Source organism: Panthera pardus, unplaced genomic scaffold (assembly GCF_024362965.1).
Source record: "Panthera pardus isolate Hobbes unplaced genomic scaffold, ASM2436296v1 HiC_scaffold_7, whole genome shotgun sequence".
NCBI lineage: Eukaryota > Metazoa > Chordata > Mammalia > Carnivora > Felidae > Panthera > Panthera pardus.
The window spans coordinates 60,432,494-60,452,165 of NW_026527002.1; the positions used below are offsets into that span (position 1 = coordinate 60,432,494).

Consider the following 19,672-nt stretch of genomic DNA (forward strand, 5'->3'; position numbering starts at 1 on the left):
ACAGAGCCAGACATGGGGCTCGAACTCACAAACCATGAGACCATGCCCTTAGTCTAATTCTTAATCTTCCACAATCTTAGTTCCACAGTTATTTCCTCAAGAGAATCTACCCTGATCTTCTGTATTACTTAGGGTAATGTTATAACTGTAAAGTAAATCCCCTCCTTGCCCAAAATTTGAGGGCTTTACAAAATGGCCCTACCAATTACCGCCTGTATGGGGATAATAATTTTCATGATTGTTGAAAGAATTAAATGAGATCATATATTCAAAGTATGTAGCATAATGCTTGGAACTGAGTTATTACTCAGTAAATTGTGGCTGTTGTTCTTGTTCCTTCTTTCTGAGCAATGAAATAACAAGGTATGGCAAGTATTTATCAGATACTCAAGTTTTAAGAACATTGAGAATACCTGGATACTCTTAAATGTCCCTCTTAACTATACTGTGTCCATCTTGTACTCCATATTTGAAAATGTCTCTCTCTCTCCCCCTCTCCCCTTCTCTTCTCTCACTTTTCTTCCGCTCCCACTTTCCCTCCAGTACTGAATTCCCAAGGTACTATCACTTCTTTCCTCTTGAACCATTTTTATACTTACTCATTAGATCTCCACCGAAGCCCACCTTCCCTTTCACGGATTTTTATATAGTTTCTTCACATACAGCCCTAGTCACCTAAATCTGCTGAATTTGATTCTTTTGACCAAGGTTTATGTTCTGTTCTGGCTTAAAGTCCCATCCTATCGACATATTCATTGATCTCCTTGTACCAGAATGTCAAGTTAACTTTTCTTGTTATACAATTTAGCTGCAGTCACTATCTCCTTTACCTGGCAATACTTATTTGATGATTCTGCATGTTAATTTTAATAACTGTGGATTTGTTTGACTGAAACCATGACAGGACCAATTTAAATCGGCTTTCATCTTCTTTGGTTGAAAATATCCTGTTTTCCTTTTCTGATTATTCAGTTGATGACTTGTGTGATTTGGGACAATCCGTGTCTGAAGAACTGGAGGCTGCCACTGTTCTGCATATGTTTATGAAAGCAGCTGTGTTCTTTCTTATTTCACAATGACATGCACACACACATGCATACACACACAACACATGCATACACACACAACTGAGAATGTGAAACAAAAATAGTTACAGAGAAAAATTACCAACTGATTGGTAATCATTTAAGATTTACACACAATTTTGTAGACCTATTCCTTTGAGTAGCCAAATTTTAAAAGGAGGGTTATTTTATAATATAAAAAATATAGGGGCGCCTGGGTGGCTCAGTCGGTTAAGCGTCCGACTTCAGCTCAGGTCACGATCTCGCATCTGTGAGTTCGAGCCCCGCGTCGGGCTCTGGGCTGATGGCTCAGAGCCTGGAGCCTGCTTCCGATTCTGTGTCTCCCTCTCTCTCTGACCCTCCCCCGTTCATGCTCTGTCTCTCTCTGTCTCAAAAATAAATAAACATTAAAAAAAATAAAAAAAAAATTTAAAAAACTATATTTGGTAAGTAGGAGGCATTCGATTAGGAGAGATATAAGGCAAATGGATAGATGTTCAGGAGTATTTCAATGTTAGTAATGGGTGAGTATTGAGCATGTGGCACCAGAATTTTTAAAAATTTTATTTAAATAAAAAAAATCAAAGTATAAAATATTTGTTGCATGAAAGTTCTAAACTTTATTTAAGAAAATCTAGAGTGAATAGCCTCGTTAAGATTCTGGACTAAGCAGAGAAATGGACAGAAAGTAACTGGGAAAACAATCGTATATTCTGGCTTTTCCTCTAATGTCAACAATATCCATTTTATCTTTAAAAGGGACTGGAGGGGCACCTGGGTGGCACAGTTGGTTAAGTGTCTGCCTCTTGATCTTGGCTCAGGTCAGGATCACTTGGTTTGTGAATTTGAGCCCTGCCTCCAGTTCTGTGCTAACGGTGCGGAGCCTGCTTGGGATTCTGTCTTTCCTCTCTGCCCTTTCCCACTGTGTGTGCACACTCTCTTTCTCCCTCTCTCTCAAAATAAATAAGCTTAAAAACATTTAGAAATAGAAGGGACTTTAATATTTTGATCAAAGCGGGAATGCATTTTTTTTTTAACGTTTATTTATTTTTGAGACAGAGAGAGACAGAGCATGAACGGGGGAGGGTCAGAGAGAGGGAGACACAGAATCTGAAACAGGCTCCAGGGTCTGAGCTGTCAGCACAGAGCCCGACGCGGGGCTCGAACTCACGGACCGCGAGATCATGACCTGAGCCGAAGTCGGCCGCTCAACCGACTGAGCCACCCATGCGCCCCAAAGCGGGAATGCATTTTAAGGACAACCATAGTCAAAAATATTATAAAGAGACATAGAAATTATATAAGAAGACATAAGAAATTATATCAGATTGAGGACAAAACATGGAAATATTAATTCTTAATGTGCTGAGGTATTAAGTAAATGACTGGGTAATGGGGTGTGTGTCAGAGAGAGCTTTGTGAGCCACATAAATGGTAGATTTCATTCACAGCCCCATGCTTTGAGCATATGGGTTTGAGTCAGTATCATACACTGGAGAGGGACTGCAAATCTCTCTGTCCAAGTGTACAAAAGATCTGATCAGACAGGTAGGTGTCAGCAAAGAAAAATCACCAGAGGCGAGCAGGCCCAGGGATGCTATAGGTCTGTGGGCCAGGTGAGACTGTGAGTTTGTCAAGAACTGAGGTTGAGACCAGGTGAAGCTGCAAAAGCAGAAGCTGGGTAGGGGCCTATGCTAATCACTTGGACTTGTCTCAGAAACTTTCATCATACTAACTGCATTTCAATGCCGAGAGCAGTTTTAACTCTTTAGCTGGGGATTTTTGTCAGTGACTATTTTAATGCATTTCTTCTGTCTTCAAGCCCATCATCTCTTCTGTGCATTGTGCTGCACCTTTGAGAATAACGGGTATTTATCCAAAAGTAGATGGATAGTGTTTCTTCTGAACCCCTCTAATCATTGCAGAATGTGGGCATTTGTGTTGTTGTAACACTATATACTTTGTTCCTTTCATTTAGCAAAACTGCTTACTAAAAATAATAGGGCAAACTGGAAGAAAATTCAGCTGGGTAGGTCTCTTAAATCCTATACAACTATCAAAAATGTTAACATCTTAATGAAAAATCCTTGCAAACTTAAAAAAGACATACTAAGTTACCATTCATCAAAGACGTAACCTAGTAAATAGAGTACTTTTCCTAAAAAGAAGGGGAAGGTGGCTTGATGGAAGGGGTGAAAGGGAAGGTGGGAGCTGCTAAGTTAAGAGGCAAGGACAAAATGCACAGAGATAAAGGAAACTCCAGCAGTAAGCACTTTAGAGACACAGCATGTGGCTAAACTGAGCCAAGTACTGACTTGAAGTGATTGGGAGTGATGTACAGTCTTGTGCTTTCTGTGGCTAGGTGCTCAACTGTATTAATTGCTTTGCATTAACTTGATGGGGGCAAAAAGTTAATGTGCTGGGGAAAGGAATCATATTTGAACTAATGTAATTTCCATGTTATTTGGAAATTATTCCCCTATCTGCTAATCCTATGTGAGGAATTAACATTATTATATAAACTCACACTAAAATATAACTGACTGAAATTCTTTCCCTAAAGAATAAAGGCGAACTTTATTATCAGTGAGGTCTGATATATTTATGGCAGAATGGCAGGGAATGATGCTTGTCCAACTTTAATAGATTTACAGTTCAGGAACTTGTTAAATTGCAGATCTGCATTTGGCAGTTTAGGGTGGGGTCCAAAAATTCTATTTTTTGTTTGTTTGCTTTTTTTTTTTTTTTTTGGCGGGGGTGGGGGGGCAAGATTCCAGGTAATTCCGAGGCTGCTGGTACACGAACCATATCAAGGAGCAAAGATTTTTACAGAACAGACTTTGGAACCAGGTAGACCTTGGTTTATATCATGGCTTTTCCATAGCTGTGTGACCTTCAGCAAGTTGCTCAACTTCTCTGAAACTCAGTTGTCTTATCTGTAAAATTAGGCTAAATAGTATCTATAGCCTCATGGCTGTGGTGTTCATTGCCCAAGATGAACTAAAGCATCTAGCTCAGTAAATCATAGTTACTATTTTAATATTATTGTAGTTGGATCTGATAATTTTCTCTTTCCTATTGATATAGAATAAAGGTCTATATTGAGTTCCATGCTAAACTGAGAACTACTTCCCACTATCTTTCCCTTTTCCTTTAGTTTGGCACATGGCCCCAGGTAAAACATTACATTTCCCAAACTCCCATGCATGCAGGTGTGGCCAAGTGAATATGTTCTACTCAGTGATATGTGAGTGTTCCTAAAAGATTTCTTTAAAAGCAGCAACCCGGGGCACTTGAGTGGCTCAGTTGGTTAAGTGTCTGACTTCTGCTCAGGTCATGATCTCATGGTCTGTGAGTTCGAGCCCCACATAGGGCTCTGTGCTGATATCTCAGAGCCTGAAGCCTGCTTCGGATTCTGTGTTTCCCTCTCTCTATGCCTCTCCCCCACTCATGCTCTGTTTCTCTCTCTGTCAAAAATAAATAAACATTAAAAAAAAAAAAAAAAAAAAGGAGTCCAGACTTCTTTTTCCTCCATTTTGCTGCTTGGAATGTAGATATGATAGCTGGTGCTCCGGCAGTAATCTTGGACCATGAGCACAAGGGTTATGCTAAGGATAGTAGAGCAGTGAGATGGACAAGTTTGGACCCATGATAACTTTACAGAGCTCTCATGTGACCTCTCAAGTGTCCATCTTCAGGACTCTTTCTTATAACTTAGAAATAAAGTCATGTCTTGATATTTTTGTTTTTTCTGTTATTTGCAGCGGTATCTAATCCTCACTGATACAAACACACCTGGTTCAAGTGCTTTATAAGATACAAGGGATATAAAAATGAATGTCTGGTCTTTAACTTCAAGTAGCTCAGTCTTATATGTTACATCATTTAGTTGTCTTTCATAGAGTACTGTTTTATAATTTCATTGAAAGAATTTTGTCACCTATAAACTTCACTTTCAAGCACCCTGTCCCCTCATTATTTTTTTGGCCATGCAAATAATAAATCTTCCACCAAATATGTTCTTCCAAGTCTTTGTCATATATTCCATTTTTCTTTAAAAAACCCATTTTAGGGGTGCCTGAGTGGCTCAGTTGGATTAGTGTCTGACTTCGGCTCAGGTCATGATCTCACAGTTCGTAAGTCTGAGCTCCATGTCAGGCTCTGTGCTGACAGCTCAGAGCCTGGAGCCTGCTTTGGATTCTGTGTCTCCATCTCTCTCTTCCCCTCCCCTGCTCATGCTCTGTCTCTGAAAAATAAACATTAAAAATTTTATAAACAAAAACAAAACAAAACAAAACAACCCATTTTAAATCATGAGGGAGAAAATCAGGACCCATCAATCAAAAGTCATGGTCAGTTTCTCCAGCATCTTCCTTTAGCTTTCCCAGTAACCACCTTCATGGTGAAGAAATAAATTTACATGTTTCATCCCAAGACTTGGCAATTCCCTATTTTAGACTTTAAGTTCACTGGCAATACTTCATGGTTTTCCTTGGAAGGCAGCATTTCATGTTATCTGAAATTGTTAGTACATGATGAATTTGTTGAGCCCCAGAAAGCTCTCTATTACATTTCTCTCCAAGATACTATCTCCCAAACCAAGCAGCATTTTTCTTTCGCATGTCAAGTCCATATGGGAAATCTCTGCACATACTGTAGAATTATGAAGGTGTAGCAGTCATGGATTATTCCTGGGAGATGTTTTCTCACTAGCACCTTTTCCTCCTTAGCATTATACGAGTATAGGTAACAATAACTGCTTCTTTGATGGTCCACAATTGATCACCGTTTATTGGCAAAGGTGCATCTGATATAAAACTCTTTTCTTATGCACTGTACTTCTTGTCTGGAATCAGTTGGATTTAATTTAAGTTTTACTTCAACCACTGATAGGATTTTAAGTTGCAGAATAAAACTGGGCAATCTCAGGGCATCTGGGTGGCTCAGTCGTCTGAGAGTCCGACTTCAGCTCAGGTCATGATTTCACAGTTCAAGAGTTTGGGCCCCACATTGAGCTCTCTGCTGTCGGTAGAGTCAGCTTCAGATACTCTGTCTCCCTCCGTCTCTGTACCTCCCCAGCTCATGCTCTGTCTAAAAAAAAAAAAAAAAAAAAAAAAATTAAAAAAATACATTTAAAACTGGACAAACTCTTTGTCCACTAGCTCATGGAAGGTCAGGTTCAAAAGGATGATAGTAAAGAATTATTTATTTTAGATATGGAATGGTATTGTGGTTATATTTTTATTTTATCATTTTTTAAATGTTCTGATGCTTTATGTCTTTACTGATTTTTTTTTTTTTTTTTGTCTAGTTGTTCTATCAATAAGGCATGTTAAAATCTCAAGCTATAATTATGGAATTGAATATCTCTCCCTTTATTTCTATCAATTTTTAATTAATATATTTTAAAACTCTGTTATAAGACTTAACTTCCTAACAACAAATTCCTTTATCATTATAAAATGTCTTTATCATTGATAATGATCTTTGTCTTGAATTCTGTTTTATCTGCAAGTAATTCCACTCCACTCTTCTTATGGTTACTATTTGTATGGTATATATATTTTCTGTCCATTTACTTTTTTAAAAATTAAAAACACTTTTTTATTAAGTTTTTTATTTTAATGTCAGTATAGTTAACATACAGTGTTATGTAAGTTTCAGGCATACAATATAGTGATTCAATAATTCTATACATCATTATTCAGTGATCATCATGATGAGTGTACTCTTAATCTCCTTCACTTATTTCACCTATCCCCCTACCCACCTCCCCTCGGATATGTTTTGAGTGAGTACCCTCAGTTAAAGTAATTTTTTTCAACAAGAACATTTTTTACTTGAGGCATACTTCAGAATAGATGGTTCTAAAAGATAAGTATAAAACATTCTATCCAAGAAAAATAGAAAGAATATGCATTTTCTTCATGTACACAAAGAAGAATCCTCTGGTTAAATCACATACAAAGAGAAATAACAGATATTACAAATTTAAGAAGACTGAAATCATACCAATTGTATTTTCCAACCACAATCGTACAAAACTAAAGATCAACAAAAACATACTGAACAATCAACAATGTAAATAAATATTAAATATTTAATTTGTAAATATTAAACAGTACACTACTGCACCAGCAATGAGCCGGATAAGAAATAAAATGGCAAATCAAAAAATGCCTCAAAATAAGAGAAAAAGAAAACACATTATTCTCAAATCTATGGGATGCAGCAGAAGCAAATGTTAGAAATTTATGCTATAAATGCTTATATTAAGATAAAAATTTAATATAAACAACATTACATCATAAGGACCTAGAAAAAGAAGGAACTTAGCTGAAATTTATCAGGGAAAAAGAATAACAAAGAAGAATCAGAAATAAATAGGGACCAGAATAAACAATAACATAATATTGAAAGTAATCACCAGTTTAAAAAAAAATAAAATTGGTAATGCTTTACCTACATTAACTAAGAAAAAAAGAGAAAAGATTCAAAAACCAAAATGAGAAATGGAAGAGAAAACAATACAACAGATAACCACAAAAATAACATAGTATGATAACATTACTGTAAATAATTATATAATAACAAATCAGATACTTAGGAAAAAACCCAGACAATTCCTAAAAATACATAATTTATCAAGATTGAATCATGAATCTTGAATCCAAGATGTGGGAAATTATCTTAGATCAATAACAAGAACGAATGTTGTATTAGGAATCAAAAATCTCCCAGCAAAGAACAGCCCAAGACTACATGGGTTCATTGGTGAATTCTAATAAACATTTAATTAATGGTAATCTTTATCAAAATCTTACATATGATGGAATAGAGAACACATTCAAAATAATTCCATGAGGCCAGTACTACCCTGATACCAAAGAAGGATAAAAACAAGAACAAAAAACCTGGTTTGTCCAATTTTTACATCTTTCTTTTTACATCCATTTGCATGATAAATGTTTCTCTACCCCCTCACTTTCAATCTGCAGGTGTCTTTAGGTCTAAAGTGAGTCTCTTATAGGCAGCATATGGATGGGTTTATTTTATTTTATTTATTTATTTAATTTTAATTTTATTTTTTTTAACCCATTCTGGCACCCTATGTCTTTTGATTGGAGTGTTTAGTCCATTTACATTCAACGTAATTATTGATAGATACGTTTTTGTGTGCCATTTTATTACTTGATTTGTTATTGTTTCTGGAGATTTTCACTGATTCTTTCTTGTCTTTATTACTTTTGGTCTCTCCTTTGCACTCAAAGAGTCCCCTTTCATATTTCTTAAATGGCTGGTTCACGAAATCCTTTAATTTTTGTTTGTCTGGTAAACTCTTTATCTCTTCTTCTATTCTGAATGATGGCCTTGCTGGATAGAGTATTGTTGCCTGCAGATTTTCCCCATTCAGCACATTGAATATATCATGCCACTACCTTCTGGCTTGCCAAGTTTCTGTCGAGAAATCTCCAGCTAGTCTTATGGGTTTTCCCTTATAAGTTAAGCCCTTCTTTTGTCTTCCTGCTTTTAAGGTTTTCCTTTATCACTGCATTTTGTAAATTTAATTCATGTTGGCCTGCTTTTGTTGATCTTAATGGGAGTTCTCTGTGCCTCAAGGATCTGGATAGCTATTTCTTCCCCCAGATTTGAGATGTTTTCTGCTGTTATTTCTTGAGATAAATTTTCTGCCCCATTTTCTCTCTTCTTCTTCTGGGTCTCCTATAATACAAATGTTATTATATTCTAATGGAGTCACTGAGTTCGTCAAGTCTATTCTTATGTTGCATAATTTTTCTTTCTCTCTTTTGTTCAGCTTCATTATTTTCCATTACTTTGTCTTCTAGGTCATTAATTCATTCCTCTATTTTTTCCAGCCTGCTGTTCATTGCATCAAGCTGTTTCCAATCTTGTTTATTGCATTCTTTATCTTTGATTGATTCTTTTTTAAAATTTCTTTGAGAGAGACAGAGAAAGCATGAGTGGGGGAGGGGCAGAGAGAGAGGGAGGCAGATAATCCCAAGCAGGCTCAGCTAGTTTAGCACACAGAGCCTGATGTGGGGCTAGAACTCATGAAACTGTGAGATCATGACCTGAGCCAAAATCAAGAGTTGGATGCTTGTCTTTCATTCTTTTCTCAAGCCCAATGAATATCCGTATGATTTTTGCTTTAAAGTCTTCATCACGCATGTTACTTATATCTGTTTCACTTATATATCTGACTGTGACCTTATCTTGTTCTCTCATGTGGGACACATTCCCCCATCTTGGCATTTTGCTAAGTCTCTGCCTTCTTCTGTGTGTTTTCTAGAAAAGCCTTTTTTGCCTCCTGCTCCTAAAAGTAATGGCTTTATGAAGAAGAGGTCACATAGCACCCACGGTCTGTGCTTCATGGAGTGTCTCCAGTGTGTACTGTATGTGCTCTGCTGTTGCGTTTTGGCTGCTCTATATCCTTTAGGCCATTCATTTGCAGAGGCTCTTCTTGCCTGCAGTGGGCATTGTTTGGTCCTTGGACTAAATGTGGCAACTTTAACTAGGTGTGCTCTGGTCTGCTTGTAAAATGAGATCCAACACCAACTCCACCAGAACTGAGGCCCTGTAGAACTCTCTGGTCAGGAGACATGGTGTGGATAGGGGTTTGTGCTGGCAATGAGGTTTGGGGTGATGGTGGGGACAGCCAAGAAAGAATTCTTGAAGACATCTTTGGTGCAAAAAGGTGATTTTGTTAAAGCATGGGAAAGGACCCATAGGCAGAAAGAGCTGCACTGGGGTTGTGAAGAGTGACAGGTTATATACTATGGAGTTGGAGAAGGTAAAGTCAAGGGAAAGTTTTCAAAGAGATTTTCATATGCTAAAGAAGATTCACAGGATATTAGAGGTCTAGCTATTGTCAAAGTAAGGTTGTTTTTCCCTCTAGCAGAGCATTAACATTAAGAGAGTAGGGAGTTCCTGGAGAAATGTTCTGCTCTGCCAGTCCCAAGTATTTGTCAATGGGCTGCAGGTTATAAGGAAATTTAATTTTACCTGCTATTTTCCTTCTTGCCTTTGTTCCCCATATCACTATGGAGGGGTGATGTTGGGGCTCCAGGAAACTGAGTCTACAGGTTTCTGGAGATTAGGCTATTGATAAGATTGCCTTTTTGTTGTAATTTACTAAGATGTTTGTAAACTGATGGAGACCCATGTATTGTATGACTGTGATCTCTATCAGCTAACCATTTGTTTTCTTTCCTTTCCTTTGTTCTTGGGCAGCCAGGAGTGCCTGAGGAATATCACACATATCCCACCTGGGGTGGTGGTGGTGGTGGTCATGTGCTAGCTTGTGCTTTGCCCTTAGCCTGTGTTAGGTTTCCACATCACTAGTGTTCTTGGGAAAGGGTCTGCCATGCTGGTACTGAGGCAAGGTTGACTGAGAAGAGCCATCCCTCCAGACCGCAGTGGGGTGGGACTTGGTGTAAGCAAGTTAGGTAGCCTGTGTTGGAGCTGCGCTGCTTCCTGTGGGTGGCTCTGTGTTTATGCTGAGGGGTAGGAGAGTGAAATGGCACCAGACGGTCTTTTGTTCCTGGAGAGGAATCACTGTGAAAACTGCCTCACAGGGAAGCTCCTAGACTAGTGAATAATATCCGTACTGTGTGCCCCAGGCATTCTTCAGATTGTTGTTTTCACACTGTCTGTCCCAGCCCCTCCCCCTGTTGTTTGCCTGCCTTCTCTCCTGGAGCAGGACAGTGCCCTCAGGGGTCTATCCCAGCCAAGCTCACTGACTTTTAACACTCCAGGCTTTAAGCCCTGATGGTTTCATGAACTCACAAAATTCAGCCCCTCTTGTTTTCCAAGCCAATGGCTTTGGGGAAGCATCCTCCTTGTGTGTTCTCCTGTGTGCTCCTCTCTCTCTCTCACCCTTTTCTGTGACCATGGCTCCCTTCCCTTTGCAGCACCTATGATCCATTTCTCCCTAAACCACATCCTGCCTTCCTGCCATCTTCGATGTGGCCTCTTCTCTCCCTTTAGTTGTGGAATTTGTTCTGTATTAAGGTCAATTTCCGGGGTATTTAGGATAATTTGATAGTCATCTAATTGTGTTCATGACACGAGATGAGCCTAGTGTCCTCCTACTCTGTTGCCATCTTGTTCCACTTGTAGTTATATTTTTAAAGAGCATTCTTATCCTTTAGAGATTCATACTAAAATATTTATATGTTAAATGATAGGATGTTTGGCATGTATTACAAAATAATCCCCAAGAAGGAGGAAGAGGAGTGGGTAAGGCTATAAATAAAACAGGATTGGCTCTGAGCTGACAGTTGTCAAATTTGGGTGAAGTGCATATAAAGGATCACTTTAAATTCTTTATCTTTGCATATGTTTAGAATACTGAACATTTTAAAAAAATTAAAAAAAAAATGAGATTGAGAAGTGAATAATTTTAACCTTAAATAAGCAAATTTCCAAAGATTCACAGAATGGTTTTCAACTGGCATTTGCTGTTGACCACTTGGAATTTATTAAAGTACACTTATGTATAAACACTCAGTTCAACAAATTTTTTCACCATCAATTGGAAACTGAAAAGATTTCTCATTTACATACCTTGTTGTTAAGCAGAGAGCCTTTATCCACTGTCTCACTATAGGAAGATCAACTGGGGTGAAATCTACTTGATATTTTAAGCAATGCATTAGTTAGGCTCTATGGTTTTCCATGCCTTATGTTGCTTCTCTCCTGCCATGATTCATTTCTTTAGCAAAGTGAGGCTATGAGTATCAGAGGCAAAGGTGGATCATGATGTCATCTGTCAAGGATCTGGAAGATCAATGGCAGTCTTCATCTTTTCATTCCCAGGTAAGCTCTGCCTACATCTAATCATCCATTCAATAAGCATCTATTTGATAACTGTTACATAGCAGCAAGATTTCCAATGTTTAAAAAACTTACTCGTCCCTCCACATCCCCTTTCAACTACTGTACCATCTCTCATTTTCCCTTTAGAACAAAACTTCTTGAAAGAATTGTTTATGTTTTCCACCTCCAATTCCTCTCCTTTCATAATTTATCTTTTTACTGTGGTAAAATACATATAAAATTCACCATTTAACCATTTTGTAGTGTACAATTCAGTGGCGTTTAGTGTAGTGCATTCACAATGTTGTATAGCCATCACTACTATCTAGAATATTCTCATCACCCCAAAAGGGAACCCCATACCCATTCAGCAGTTATTTCCTATTTCCTCTTCTCTCCAGCCCCTGGAAACCACTAATCTATGGATTTTCCTATTCTGGATATTTCATATACATGGAATTACACAATATGTGACTTTTTTTGCCTGATTCTTTAACTTAGCATAATGTTTTCTAGGGTCATTCACATTGTTGTCTGTACTTCACTCATTTTTATGGCTGAACAATGTTCCAGATATACCAGATTTTGTTTATCCATTCATAAGTTGATGAACATTTGTACTGGTTCTATCTTTTGTCTATTGTGAATAGTGTTGCTATGATCATTTGTGTACATTTGTTTGAATGCTTGTTTTCAATTCTTTTGGGTATATGCCTAGGAGTGGAATTGCTAAGTCACATGGTAATTACTGAACAGCATAACTCTTTTCCAGTGTCTGTACTATTTTAGATTCCTACCAGCAATGTATCAGAGTTCCAGTTTCTCAATATCCTTACCAACACTAGTTATTTTATGTTGCATTTAAAAAATTCTGAGTCGATATGAAATGGTATCTCCTTATGATTTTAATTGACATTTTTCTGACTAATGACATTAGGCATTTTTTCATGTCCTTGTTGGCCATTTATATATCTTCTCTGAAGGATGTCTATTCTAATACTTTGTCCATTTTTAATTGGTTATTTTGTCTCTTTGTTGAGTTGTATGAATTCTTAACATATTCTGAATAATAGATTCTTATTAGATATGTGATTTGTAAATATTTTCTCTATAATTGGTCATTTTTGACAAAGGATAGTGAAGAGCCTAAGGATCTCAAATGTTCTGATATTCAGTAGGATGGATTGCAAGTGTAGATTAAAAAATGTAGTTTGCCTATAGTCTCACTATTAGCAGGAATAAAAAATATTTCAAATTCTTGAGTTGTAGGCAATAGTAGTCCATTTCTGATACCCAAACATACCCCCAAACTTGAAATATGTAGATGTGCAATTTTTAAAAAATTTATTTTGGGAGTGGGAGGGGCAGAGATAAAGGGAGAGGGAGAGAACTCCAAGCAGGCTCCACACTGGCAGTGTGGAACCAGGCACAGGGCTTATCCTATGAATCTTGCAATCATGACTTGAGCTGGAAACAAAGAGCCAGACGCTTAACCAATTGAGCCACCCAGGTGCCCCGAGATGTGCAATTTAATTCTCAGACTGATATTTGAAATGTTGTCTTGGACCACAATTAAAATGAATCTTAATGAGTTTAAGGAAGATCACCACAACTGAAATTCAATGTTTTTGAGTCTTTCCTTTTCCTGGACCTTTGCAAAATAATATATATTGACTAAATTTAATGTACTGGATTTCCAGGTTTGGAAATTTGGCCTGACATTACAACTGATATTTGGAAGTTAGTAGACTCCTGACCTTTGTGTGAAATAAAGATACGCCATGCAGAATTCCTATGAGTGACCTAGAGATGATGTGTCAGTCAGGATCTATCCAGGAGATAGAAATCGCTCAGTAGTTTGAGTGGAACATTTTAACATAAAGTGTTACTATTTAATAATGAACTAATAAACTTATCCCATGGAATTAACTACTAAGGGATTAAATAGTTAACTAATAACAGAGGATTAACAACTAAGCAATAAAGAGAACTCAGATTACAAGAATAGTAGGTAGAGGGAATAACTTCTACAGCTCAGGATCAGTACCTATGAAAGGAAAAAACTTGAAAGGAAGCAAACACTGACATCCAGACCCTGATGGAGAGGGTGTGGCTGTGCCCTACTTAATGGCAGAGAAATCTGCTGCAGTGCCACCAGTCAGGGCCAGCTGAAAACCACCTCCCACCACCTGCTGGGGCCCCAATGAAACTAGGTGGTAATCAGTGTTCTGGAATGTTGGGGAAACTCACTGGGAAGCCACCCTCTGCGGTGCTAGACACTTTGCAGTGGTTCTGGCATTACTTGCTGGAGTGTGAACTCCCCTGGACGTCCCCTAGGTTTCTTGCTTTTAGGGGGTGGGGGAGCAAAAACTGCACAGAGGAACCGGGAAGTGCAGCCCCTTCCTCCAGTAATGTCTCTTCAACGCCCCCTACTGACAAAGCCTAACATTGCACCAGCTGCCAACAGGGAAAAGTTCACTTAGTCCAGCCCCTGTATCACAAAGCAAGACAAAGAAAGGTGGATTTGGAGCTGACAGACAATAAATTGATAACTGGCACAAAGGGTGTTTTGTGACTATTTGAGGGAAGAATGCAGAAAAAATATGGTTGATGAGGAAAAATCCTCAGAGGTGTTATGTGTGCAATGCATGGTAGCATTGCGATTAATTTGAGTACGAAAGCTTAGCAATAGCTGAACCAGGAAACCTGTAATAATTAAAAAATAGATATGTTGAGGATTATCTGAATATGTGAGCCAAAAGTTCCCAAAACAGGAAGTTCTCTTTTGGAGCAGACCCAAAGATAATGCCCAAAGCAGGTGCTATACAATCAATTATGAGTCAATATCACATGTTCTAGATAAAGTATTCCATTAAATGAAGAATTGCAGATATCAACAAGCAGATGACTTTTTTGTTTGTTTCTTTGTCTGGGAGTGTTGTGGTAAAGGGGTCTTGAAATCAGACCAGGCCTATTTTTGAGGATAAAAGATAAAATTTTCCTTTTAGGTGTGTATCAATTAAGAATGCATTTTTTTTCCTGAAAGTAGTAAATGACCCCCTCCCCCACAAGGAATAAAAAACAGTGGTTTCAGGAATAAAGAATAAGACATTTAATTATCTCACTTGACAAAACATCTGGTGGAAGAAGTTCCTTGATAGCCTCACAGTTCTGCTCTTTCATCCTTAAAATATTGTGGCTTCATGGTTGGAACATGGTATCTGTTGCTCTAGGTATCACTTCACCATTTAAGACAAGAAGAAGGAAGAAAGGAGTTGTCATATGCACCAATGCTCAGCAGACATCATTGGTATCAAACTGCATTTGACAAATATTTTAATGAGCTATCATGTGCGTGGCAATGTGTCAGGCTGTGAAATTTAATGCTTTATATTCTGGGTCTTTCCTACATATCTAAATATGAAACTTGTCCTTCCTAGGGATTCCTTTTCCACTCTACTCATGCCTGACCTTGCGTAGCAGGGTCTTTCTCCAATCCCTATATACTTAAGGTAATTCCTCTGCTTTGAGCCTTCCTGGTACATTTTAAGAATTATCCTATTATTTATTTTTGCTATAAAATGTTTTTAGGATAACTTTTTCTAATTTTTTTTGTGATAGAATTAATATAAAATCATTTTAAAAAATATAATTTATACTGATGGTATGAAAGATTAAAAAAATTTTTTTCTTAACATTTATTTTTGACAGAGAGAGTGAGAGACAGAACATGAGCAGGGGGAGGGGCAGAGAGAGAAGGGGACACAGAATCCAAAGCAGGCTCCAGGCTCTGAGCTGTCAGCACAGAGCCCGACATGGGGCTTGAACCCACAAACACGAGATTGTGACCTGAGCCAAAGTCGGATGCTTATCCAATTGAGCCATCCAGGTGCCCCTGATGGTAGCAAAAAATTTATTCTTTCTCTCTCCCCTCTCTATCTCTTCTCTTTTAAACCTAATAAACTATTATGCTAAATAATATGAAAGTGCCATCTTTCAGGCACATTCTTTGTTATGAGAGTCTGATTTCTATTTAAGCAGGGGGTGATTTATGGTTGATTTTGATGGCAGAAAGAATATTTCTTTTCTTTTAATAACTTTTACTAATAATGACAATTTCTTATTATCTTACAACTTTAGAAAGACTGTTCATTTCTTCTGTAATTTCTTGGACTAATTCTTAACACTCATAGAATAACTCTTTAAGTGAACAGAAAAAAACAATTTATTAAAAATTCAATATAGGTGGGCACCTGGGTGATTCAGTTGGTTAAATGTTCAACTTTTGATTTTGGCTCAGGTCATGCTCTCACAGTGGTAAGATTGAGCCCTGTGTCAGTCTCCGTGCTGGGTATGGAGACTGCTTAAGATTCTCTCTCTCCTTCTTTCTCCCACACCCCCTCCCCCACCAAAAACCCCCATAACATAGTTAACACATGTTATTTGACAACCTTGTATTACTAAGTTTCAAGTATCTATGAAAAAATTCATCCTCTGATATCTTCTCCTTCATTTGCTTCCTATATTATGGAATCCTCTCTTACCAAGTTTGTCTCTTCGGAGAAGTAGCCTGTCCTTGGCTTGTTTGTATAAACATTATATAAATAATGGAGAGGATTTCCCCCCGTGATATTTTTCTGAGATGGTTTTTTTCTCCAAAAACGTTTTCAGTTTCAAAAGCAAACTCCACAGATCCACGAAAGATAAGTAGACACAAAAACAGTTTAGCTGGTTCAACAGAATGTGCAAAAGACAGGAAGCAACAGCTAGATTCTCAGTCTTTCATTGTCCCAAATCACAGAAGTCATCAACTGAGTAATCACAGAAGGAAAACAAGCCACTTTTAGTTGCAAGAAGATTTGAATCCGTAATATGCACTGTAAACCCACAACGGATGTTTCATAACCATACCAAATGATTTTTGTGACTTAATTGGAGTTTCCCAGTACAACATACACTGAAAATTCCACAAAAATACCATACAGGATCATTGTGTAAAAACACTCAAATACTGAGATACAAGATTTTCTTGCCTCTTGGGAGCAGTCTTAACAGGCATCAGTAGCAGGTGCAAACTATTCCAGGCAAAGGGCGGCTGGAAAGAATATATGTATTCCTCAGTTCCAGAAATCGATGTTTCTGAGGGATTAGGAGGAGGAATATCTGGTACCAAGTAAATCTTAACTATTCTGAGTCACTGAAAGAGGAATCTAGAAGTGTTCATTTCATTTGTGTGATCATATAAACTTAAGCTTGACTTATTGTTCTTTAGTGTTCCTGATGTTCAGCTTCCTAGTTGTAAAATGGGGATATACTGTTGTGTCTAATAGGCAGCATCTGGATAATCTAAGGTGAATGAGGTAGATTGTGGAGAAGGGCTGGCTCTAGCTGTGTCTCCAAGAGTGACTCTCAGAATATCAACTGAGGAAGAGTAACTTCTACCACTGTCAGGAAGCTGAAAAATCAGGAAGGCATTGTTGGGACACTTGGTTCCATGATCACACCACCTTGGCTTTGGACTGGAGTTCAAACTGCCACTAGAAATAGCGCTCCAGAGCAGACCATGCCTACTAAATCCACTCCAGCAGGACGGATGTTGCTGGCATCCCCATCTTTCCTTCCTTTTTATTTACTAAACGAACGCAGCACACATTTATTGAATACTTACTATAACAAACAAGTAAAATATTTGGCATGTTAGTGATGAGCGCAGTGGAGAAAAGTAGTGCAGGAAATGTGGAGAGTATCGAGGGGGTGAGGGAAGTCCCCCCAAGAAAGTGACATGTGAAGACGTGAATGGAGTAAGAGGATGAGACGTGTGAGTTTTGGGGAGAGCGAACAAGGTGAAAATCTCTGAGACAGAAGCTTCCCTGCAAGTTTCAAGGAACAGTATGGAGACCAGAGTGGCTGGATGAAGTGAAGACATGAGATCTCAAAGTAGAAATTTCTTCAGAGATTTCTAAAGTAATTAATCTCTTGGTTTGCTATATTATTTGTATTTTGAACTAGGATATTCAAGATTCAAATAGGATTCAAACTAACATATGCTTCTTGAAATGAAAGAACTGATACCAATCTATTGGAAGCCATTGTGCTTTTAGATAACATTCTGTGCTATTAAAGATGCTATGTGTAGTTTGGTGTTTTTTTTAAATTTATTTGTTTTAGATATTATCAATGAAAAATTTAAAAATACATGCATCTTTGATGTAACATTTTTGTGTGAAGAATTGATGGGTTACATGATTAAATCACCATTTAGGGGATTTTTACGATAGGCTTCAGGTTTATTATAGTACAGTCATTATATCTGAAGAAAATCTGAGTGTAAGTTGTCAGATGCACCATGGAAACATGTCTTAAGGATGGAGAATAATAAGCAGGCTGTCTTTGACATACTACCTATTTCCGATGGAAGGCTAAGAGTGAGAAAATAAACTCATTTCTGTAGGAGACAGCAACTTACATTTATCTTTCTATGACAAATACTCCACCCTCACAAATAATATACATATTCTCTGAATATTAGTTTCTGTCTGAGGCAAAAGAGATCTTATTGTAAAAACCATTGTGTGGTCATTATAATCATGTATAACTCTAGAGATTAAGAAAAACACATGGAAGGTGGGCTGAGAAGAAAACTACTCAGAAGACATCTGAGAGAGAAAGCATTTGAGCAGAGGTTCTCAGCCTTGGCATTATTGTTATTTTGGGCTGTACAATTATTTGTCATGGCAGCTGTCCAGTGCCTAGGATTTTTAGAAGTATCTCTGGCTTCCACCTACCAGATGCCAGTAACATCTCCCTCTCCCTCCCTAAATTACAACCAAATATGTCTCTAGGCATTGCCAAAATGTCTCCTGGGGGCAAAATCACCCAGGTTTGAGAACCACAGAGTAAGAGTCAGAGGAGTGAAACAATTTTAAAAATAAATCTGAGCTTGAAATTTGGAAGAGACAGCTCCCTTCATGAATATGGGAGCAGAAAGACTCAGTGAAGAGAGACGTAGTGATTTAAAATTGGATCTTAGAGACAATTTTAGTATTAATTGCAACCCTAGTTACATAATTATTGGTAATAATTGCTATTTTAATATCTAGTTTTCAGACTAGATTGTAAGCTACATGAAGGAAGGGACTGTATCTCTTACTGTCAGAGTCATATCATAATACTAAGTCAATCACCAGTTATTTACTGCATTGCTATTAGAGGTTTAGCAATGGGCTATTGTGCTTTGGAAATAAAACTGAGGACTTAGGCTTGAGTCCTTAGAATAGTTTCTTATCTAGTTGCACAGAAAAGAACTATTGTATATAAAACAACGAAAGAATAAGCCATGAACTCAATAGTACTCAGGACCCTTGCTGGAAGAAGGGTGAAAAGAATATGAAATAGACTTTCAGGGAGGGAGAAGGACTGGACTGGAGCTGCCTCTTGTTAGATGCACAAGTGGGTGGAAGAAAAAGTAAATGAGTGTCCAGATATGGCGACCAGCATAAGCAAACTCCCTTTGATGGAATATTTAGTTGGGAAGGTGGCCAATGTTTATTGGTAATAGGAGTTTGTGTTATCATAATAGGACTTTGTTTGGGGTATTTTAAGGCTAAAACAGGTCTTTGATGCCAGATATGAGTCTAACAACCAGACAACCAAAAGGACATATCTTGTTTGACACCAGAATCTTCATGGGAAGATACAGGCAAAGGCATATTTTTGGATATCATCTTCTAAGGGAGTAGATTAGACTATTATTAAAGGAATTAACCAAA

At 37.7% G+C, this 19,672-nt stretch overlaps 1 long non-coding RNA gene across 1 annotated transcript in view; it reads right to left on the reverse strand.

The window, feature by feature from the left end:
- Positions 1-8,003: 8,003 nt before the first annotated feature.
- The window catches only part of LOC109273240 (uncharacterized), a 62,370-nt gene continuing 50,701 nt past the window's right edge, over positions 8,004-19,672 (reverse strand). Inside the window, exon 3 of the long non-coding RNA XR_008419875.1 lies at positions 8,004-11,864. This is a non-coding gene — a long non-coding RNA (uncharacterized LOC109273240). The remainder of the gene's footprint in view (positions 11,865-19,672) is intronic.